The 8,899-nt window shown below is 44.9% G+C and overlaps 1 protein-coding gene across 2 annotated transcripts in view; it reads right to left on the bottom strand.

The window, feature by feature from the left end:
- LOC106743815 (zinc finger homeobox protein 3-like) overlaps positions 1 to 8,899 on the bottom strand; it is a 406,062-nt gene that overhangs the window by 396,113 nt on the left and 1,050 nt on the right. The window contains exon 2 of one of the 2 annotated variants that reach the window (XM_014618018.1): positions 8,177 to 8,651. The gene's annotated coding sequence lies outside the window, so the exon portion shown is untranslated. Of the gene's footprint in view, positions 1 to 8,176; positions 8,881 to 8,899 lie in introns of those variants that run through there. The other variant, XM_014618017.1, reaches the window with a different exon arrangement.

Genomic DNA, 8,899 nt, shown 5'->3' with positions numbered 1-8,899 from the left:
GATCTGGGGGGGAGGGGGAGTTACAACATCCGGGGATTCCTGGGAATCGCGGCATCGATCGTACCGCGTAACCAATCGGCAGTTCCTAAGAAACGCTCGCGACCTTTACATGGGCGGAACTTAGCTTGCTCTGAGGCAACGCTCTAACGACCCTCGGAGGCGCCGTAAATGGAAATGAGGCTTACCGGGAATGTTTTGAGGGATTTTCCGACGCCCTGTCTTACCTCCCGGCTCGCTCGCTCGGCCGTTGCCGAAAGTTACGCGCGTCCGAGCGAACGGGGGACGGATTGTCCGGTATTAGTCGACGTCGTTTCTAATCGGTGGAAATTATCCGGGCACGAGATCGTGCCTCCGACAGAAATTCGACGGGTGTGTATGTGTGTGTGTATCTGTGAGTAGCGCTCGCGCGCCGGTATGCGTGTGCGATTACCATCACGCGACATTCTGCGCGCGGCGACAACAAATGCAGTCCTCATATTTCACGGAGACAGAGGCGGCGTATTAGCAATTTCGCGTTGCGCCACGCGGAGCGTGTACTCCGGCGCGGCCTTAAAATTAGCTTTGCTCTTGATTCGCATTAGAATGCAGCCTGGCCAAACAATATTACGTATAAACTCGCTTGTCACGCACGCCGGTTTCCGCAATTTATTGTAAAACCGGCTACCACACACACAGCCGCACAATGCACGCACGCGGTCCCTGGCGCGGAAAAAACACGGCGATCGTGCGACTTGACAAAATGACGCCGTTTCGGGCTGATTTCGCGGGGACTGGATTATCTGTAGTAAGAGTGTAAATACCGTATGATCTGATTGGCTCCGCCATGTTTGGCTCGGCTTCCGGTTGGGATGTGTCAAAGGTTACTTTCCAGCAAAAGTTGACGCAAGTATAGTTATATCATCTATTATTCTTCTTACCTCTTTAGTATTATCCTCTTATTTCTTTACTTTATTTTAAATCTCCTTCTCTTGAAATGCGAAATAAGCATGTGATGGCAATAAATGATCATACAACTAGAGTTGTCAGATTGTCAATTTGTGTCTCTTGTTAGAAAGCAACCAAAGCTATCAGCTAGGTGACAACCCGAGTAAAAATCATCTACGAAGTCTACGAAATGCGTTAAAAGGAAAGTAAATTTGTATGTTTCATACTGTGATTAATTACTAATTTATTTCAGTATTTTGCACCTACTTCAATAGTATTTGAATATTTCGCGTATTACAATTGTCAACTTCCAGTTCCAACCCAGTGGCCGCAGACGACGGTGTCTGTACTCTTATCATAGGTGCTCTCGCGGGGAGCAGACGCGAATTAGACGCGCGCGTGATTGCGTCTAATTAACGTCCGTGAGATTCCTCGTGCGAAGTGTACTCTCGCGAGAGATCGGTGATTGATTTCGAACTCGTTTACTCGGCTCAATTCGACAAGACTCCGAGACGTCCTCTTGGAATCTGCTCCTCCCACCCGCCGAGAAAAATCTCTCTTTCCCTCTATCGAAGAATAGACGCCATTCAGATTCGATCTCGAGATCCGCTCCTAGGACGTAGAAGTCATTCTAGACGTACGCGACGTGGGTGTGTAATACCGTCGCGCCCAAGGAACGCGAGAACACCGCGCAGTGTGCGGCTTCGGAGATGATTCTCGAGAGCGCACCCGCGCTTTCGCTCGCTCTCCGTCGGTCGGTCGGACGGACGGACGGACGAGTGGGTGAGTGGGTGGATGGGTGGGTGATGGCGGCGGCGTTCGGGTATTTCTGTATCTAATTATAATCCTCGGGCGAGGGAGCGAGGCAATCGCCTAAAATTAGAGCATATAGTCTAACCGGTACGCGCCGCCTGCTATTTTATATTTCTCTCTCTCTCTCTCTCTCTCTCTCTCTCTTTCTCTCTCTCTCTCTCTCCCGCTCCTTCCCTCTCGCCGGATAGAGCGCGACTGTTTCTCTGTTTCTCCTTCTACTCTTCTTCGTCTTTCTCCTCTTCGCGACTTATCCCTCATCCTGGCAGCCGCTTTATCGCCCATCCTCCTTTCGTCGCGCCGAATATCGCGGGCTCGCGCGCACGGTTCGCGAAAATGAACGGTCCGCGAATTCGATTGAGCACCGTACACGCGATAAGTGCGGTGTCGCGCAAAAATCCACGGTGTCTACACCAAAGTTGCGAGTCGAGAGCGCGACGCAGTAACTCGCGGCGATGCCGGGCCCGAATTTGTTTAGCCCGCATCGACGTCTAATTAGCTGTTGGCGCGGATTCAAGTCCGCGCGGAGGTTTCATTTACGTTTGACGGCTCCGCGACGGCGGAGGAGAAAGAGAGAGAGAGAGAGAGAACGCCGGCGAGGAAAGAGGATTCGGCTCACATCGCAGCCCGGTCGGACTGAGTCTCGGCCGCCTTCGCATCCGATGTCAGTCAACGTTAACTCTGATTAACGAAATTCTCTTTTCCCGCCCATATATCGGATACTTCGGATTCCTCTCGCAGTTCCTTTCATCCGCGTAGTTCTTTGATCAATTTGAAGTCGGATTTTCCTCGACGAAAATCCACCGCCTCTCTCTCTCTCTCTCTCTCTCTCTCTTTCTCTTCATCTACCTCTCTTGCTTCAACGAATTTAATTTGGAAAAATGCCTATTACAGGGTTGATATTAAAATTTTTGAATTCGCGCGGAATGAACCTTTCACCGCAAATCCGACGATCAAAGATTTAAACATTAACGGGAATCAGCTGAGCCTAGATCGCCGCTCAAAAAAGTCAGCCATAATCCGGTGGCGGAGCAACGCGAGTCGTCGGATTAATTAACTCGGGCCGGTGCGGTGCGAATCGACCTTAAAATCAACGATCGTTACACTTGACGATATCGAGTCACGGGCAGCTCGATTGAAACGATGGGGCAGCGCGAACGCCCTTAAGCTCGTGCCGCGCATACACATCGAGGCTTTAATTTCTTCCCTCCTAATGGGCTTTTTCGCCCGAGCTAAAGAGCGAACGCGTAGGATTAAACGGCGCGCAATGGATGGGCGGCCATCGAAGGGGGCGATTGCGAGAGAGCGAGAGAGTGAAAGAGCGAGAGCGACGCTGGCAAAAAATAGACGAGCGCGGAGAAGAGAGGGGAGAATCCATTTCGCGAAATTATGAATTCCTAATCCTCTCCAGGCCGGGAAATAATTTCACAGTCACTTCTATTCGTTCGAACCGATCGGAAAGTTAAATTTCTTCGTAAAAATTGACCTGTGCGAACCACTGCTTATTCACGATATCCAATCATATCGCTCCGGATTGATCCGTGGAATTAGAAAAAAGGAAAGATCAATATTTGTGCGATCGTTTGCGAGAAACCGTACCGGTATATACAGTAATAAGTAAAATGTTAGTTCTGACATTTTTGATATATTCCAGAAAGTTCATACTAAATTTTACATTGCAACAAATTATTTGTTGCATGTTACTTGTTCACAAATTGAAAATGTCAATGAATTGACATTAAGACATTTTCTTCCAACACATAATATTAATTACTTCGACTTAAATTTTATTCGAAATAAGGTTTGAAATTAATTAATATGTTATTCTAACACTTACACGTACATTGAGTATCGAATTAATGCAAAATATTAGGATAACAAATATAATATATTAAGTTAACTAAGCAATTGTGTTAAAAAAACACGAAATAATATTTTATTTTTAATTGATACACACACAAATTGTTAAGTTACTAAATTGACATAAATATAACACATGATAACGCAACGAAAATGGTAATATATCAGCTATATGTTAATTTTACATTGAAGTAATAATTAAAAATTGGTAACGCAGAAGAAAATTTTAACATTTTGACGCAAGATTATTTACTGCGTACAGTCAGCCAGCTGCTGTTAGTTACCCAATATTCGATTCTTCACAATGAATTCCCGTCAATCTTTTGTCGTTCGTCTTGTTCTCGAGCGGCCGTGAGGCCGTCGATAACATTTCGGGGGAGCGGAGCGCCCCACGAGGGGGCGAAATAGGAAAAGTAATGATCCGTAGTGAAACAATGACACGAGCGACAGCAGTGATTAAGCCGCCACGGAAGAATAATCGAAATAATGACAGGTTTGCACACCGGCAACCCTCTCGGAAAACTCGAAAAGGGACAAGAGAGCGGCGGGACGAAAGCACGAAGCCGTTGCTGGCTTTGTCCGGTTAATTGTCATCTGGCGTGTCAATGAACGTACCCCTGGTTCGGCCACACGCAAATGTTACCGCGAGGCACGTGAAAAAGGAGAAAAAGAAGAAAGACATTTCTTCACGGCGAATACTCTTACGGGCGACGGCGCGAAGCGATCGTCTCACGGACGATCGCAATGGTTCAAACGTCCGACTCAAATACCGTGAGCACTGAGCGTTAATGATCAACAAACGAAATCTCAGTCAACAAATTCCTCGGATGAGCGTCTCGATTTGAGCGCGCAAGTGAGACGACCGAGAGGGAGCAATCTTCTTGGGTTGCTAAAATAATTTCTCCTTCCGACTATGAAACATCTTGCGGATTATAATAAAGCGTCTGGTGTCCTGCTCGGTAGATCTAAGGTTGAAATAAAAATCAGAAATAACCTCGTGGTTATTTACGGAGCGGCTGAATTAACGTGCGTACATAGATAGAGTAGCGACTGCGAGGAGGGACGCGAAGAAAAGGTAGGCGGGGAGTGTTATGGGGGAGCGGATTTTCGTGTAAACTTCACGTACTTCGCGCGACTGCTTCTTTTTCTTTTTCCTCCTTTTATATATACACATATACATTCACACACGGCTTTAGAGCCCGGTATTTAGTCTACTTTCCGCGGGGAATTCGCGGTCTGGGCGCGCGATTTCGCGGGAAAATTGCCGGTTTCAGAAGTTAGCAACGCGAATCGTGAAGAGCGGAGATCGGGGGCCCCGAGACAGAGATCGCCGGGCACGCGGATAATAATCGTTGATTGCCGTCGATCGAAAGTTGTTCCGCGGGTTTTATGGGAAAATCGGCTGACACGTGACGATCGCCGGACAATCGACAGCCGGCTCGCCGATACGTGACTTCGATCCTTAATCGTGACGGACCTGGGGAAAAAAGGGGACGGGAAGAAAATGCGGAGGAAACAAAACGGACGATCTCTCTCTCTCTCTCTCTCTCTTTCTTTCTTTCTTTCTCCACGCACGGTAACACGGACGGTAGATCCACGGTAGATCCACCGTAAACATAGGCATCACCGATGCCGCATCTTCTTCGTGCGTGAAGATGCAAATGTATATAGAGAAAAAATTTCTTTGCATTAAGCATACGTATTTGTTTGACTTGGGTTTGTTTAATATAAACAATATAATTTAATACCAAATATTGTTTTATTTGAGTAAAAATGTAGTTTTATTAGAGTGTTCTTTAATAAAAGAAACAATATTATTTAAAGGAAATATTTCATTATATATTAAATATTGTTCGACTGAAACAAAGAAATTCTTTAGTATTTTTCTAATATAATGCGTTACCTCTTTCAAATAACTTAATACTTGTGATAACTGATCGTAATATTTGGGTAAAAATACAAAAGAAATATTTAAAGTAAAGATATTTGTTGTTTGAGAGACCGAGTAATCCTGTTTGTTGAATCAAACATTCGTTCGTTTGTTTTATTCAAAAAGACAAATTTATGGCAATTAAAGAAACTTTACTAAATCCAAAGAAATTTTTTCTCTTATAGATACATGTGAATCGACGATAAAATATTTGCAATTTCTCGTCAATGTACATAATTCTATCGTAAAAATTACATCGAGAAAAGACTTGATCGTGTATATATCGTCAAATATTTTTACATTGCAACATTTAATTTTTCACGATATACAGAATGTCACATACATTACATGTACAATATTACGAGCAAAGCGAGAGTACAAGCGCATGTCTGTGTGTGTGTGTGTGTGTGCATATGTGCATATATATATATATATATATATATATATATATATGTATCACAAAGCAACCAATGTTACAAAGACGCACAATAAAACAGACAAAGCGACGCAAACATACTTATCTCAATAATAATATGCAATACAAGTCCACATAAACCGGCATACGCAAACTAAACACAATCGCATTCGCAGTTCGACATCACCGTCGTAGAAACTACAAGCTCAAGCTCTCATGTATGAAAGATGCACGCTACCATCCGACAAGATCGCGGTCGCGATCCCAGGGCGCGTCTTGTGAGGAACCTCAAAACCTCAAGAATGCGATTAAACGTCATGCGTGCGAGTCGAATTAGCGCGTGAGATCGTAATATACTGGCGACTTTCCGACGCTTTGAAAATTCACAAGAGACGGTAGCGGCGCGTATCCTTCGGATCGAGCGCTACAGGTATATCAAAAAATTCGCCGCATACCGCACACGCACGCACACACAGAAAAGCGAGCGCGAAAATAGACGACGACGACGTTGACGACGTCTCGGCGGAAAAGGCATCAGCGCGAGTTTTTCGCGAGGACGCACAATTGAAGTGCGATAAACATCGGCCGCTAATTCCGAGGCCTCGCAGAATTTCGGATTGAACGAAAGCGCGTCCGCTCGCTCGCTCTCTAGGCCATAAGAACATCGTTAAGATTATATTTAGGCATCGTAAAAGAAAATATGCGCTCGTTGGAGCCAAGTCGCTCATTACACGAGACAGTATTAACGCGGTCGCGCGCGCGCGAATGGCCAGTGAGTTTTGAGCATCGTATACTCGTGTCAAAATATAGATGTATATACGCGCCAGTGAGCAAATCTACGCAGTAAATCGGCGTCCTCGCGCTAGCACTCGGGATTCGTTTTCCCACCCGAAATCGCCGCGAATTTATTGCAAGTAAATCGGGAGTAATTGCGCGCCCGGAATTCGCCGCGTCGCTTTTAGCCGAATCCCCCCCCCCCCCCTCTGCCGGTTCATCGCATCGATACTTTTATCGATAACATACAGTAACGACCGGCTGCTCTTCCTTCGACCCTTCCATTACCAAGAAATGAGGATTACTAATATATAAAAAATTAAATAACTTTCGAAGGTCTGGAGAATAAGTCCGGCGCTGCGTGCGTTACGTTGTCGAATAATTTTATCCTCCCGTTGGATTCAAATCATCGCGCCCGACATCCAGCAATGGCTCATATTACCCTAGTAGAAATTGAATCGCGTATATATATCTAGCCAGGAGGTAGTAAATTTGCATCTAACGTTGGCTACTGGGCGGTAATGCAACTAAATGGCGTAAATGCTTATTTTCTGCTAGTGGCTAAATAATGACTCGATAAAGAAGTTAGTTGATGGGTAAACAAAAGAAATTACAGTTACGAGATGAAAAATCATAACTAGCTGCTAAGCAATAATATAACGCTCATTTCTACTTTTCTCACATTTCTGTGGAATAAAATACCTTCACAATTTGGACTCGCTACTTTATTTGTAAATATTAGTGGATATATAGTAGCTAAGTTATGTAACTTAGAATATACAGCATCGTCTATTCTATTATATTTAATATATAATGATTAGACAACGGTTAGATCACAAAATTGATTCTATATTTTAGTGAATAATCGGCCAGTAACAAACTAATATCGAGTTAGAAAATTTAATTCAGCCTGTATTAGCTAACCGAGTTAAAGTGTTGGTCCCACATTAAGTCTATTTGGTTCTACGTTAAGTTTTCAAATGAAGAAAACAGAAATAACCTCCCATTTATAGTATCAAAGATATGATAGAAGACCTTTATAGATTTAATGTAGGTTTAAAATTAGACTTAATGTAAAACTAAAATTTCTCGACTCGGGTAGCTTTTTACTCAGGTCGACTAGATACATATTTACTCGGGTTAACGTATCTTACTAATTGTTCACCTTCAGAACTTTCACGATATCTTTTACTTAAAATAACTTATTCTGGAGTATATTCTAGAATGCGTCAATTATATCTTTATTTTTATGTCGAATCTCCAATTAAATATATTTCAGATAATTCATTTAAAGTTCGAGATTGATTTGGTCGCTCGGCGATTGAAGGGTCGAGAAGGAGAAGGCCGATGACGAGGCAGACATCGATACGAAGCGGGGCGCTGCGGCTGAAATGAATGATGCGTGTCTTACGAGAAGCGTCGCAATTCCCTCTCTTTCTCTTTCTCTCTTTCTACGAACGTACCGTATCACCGCGGCTTCCGGCCCGTAGCAAACTTTTCAAGATCTCCCCGTTGCACTCAGCCAGCTCCGAGCGGAGTCCTTGAAAATGTCACGATTCTCTTCTCCGTTTGCGAATTTCTAGGTCAATGTTGCCTAGCGTCGTCGTCACCGATGCACATTGGCCGCCGACGTGTTCGCGTGAAACTGAAAATTCGGCGCCGTTCGTCGTTGGTTCCTCGCGTCGGATTTTCGCGGGCCACGAGCGGCGTTGTGCATTCAACGGCATCGGTCGCGATACAAATTGCTCGGCCGGATCGGCCGCCGATCGGCTGCGTGTAGCATCGAGAAGATCCCGCCTTCGGCACGTCCGCGAAAATTACGATGAGCACGTCCGACAACAATTAAGGTGGAAACGTACCGATCGATCGTGTTTTCGCGGAGTTTACGTATCGTTTCTCCCCTCTCCCTCTGTCTCGTACACGCTCGCTGAACAGTCCCTGCGAATCGATACATACATGACGACCCGGACGGTCTATCGTCGTTCGAGAGTAGTCATTACGGAATTCCTCCTCGAAGCGTAATCAATGGTATCAATCGATCTGTTCGTGACGTAATCACGAGTCCGAACGTTTGAAGATCGTATCGGGAATAGAGTTCTCCATTAACAAATAACGCAAAAAGCACACGCCGCAATTTCTCCTCACGCGGCTCCGAGGAATTCGCGGGCGGGCGGTCGGGCTGGCAG

Source organism: Dinoponera quadriceps, unplaced genomic scaffold (genome assembly GCF_001313825.1).
Source record: "Dinoponera quadriceps isolate SergipeBrazil2010 unplaced genomic scaffold, ASM131382v1 scaffold1245, whole genome shotgun sequence".
In the NCBI taxonomy this organism is placed as follows: domain Eukaryota; kingdom Metazoa; phylum Arthropoda; class Insecta; order Hymenoptera; family Formicidae; genus Dinoponera; species Dinoponera quadriceps.
Note: the sequence above shows the minus strand (reverse complement) of the source record. Positions and strands in the feature narration are given on the sequence as shown.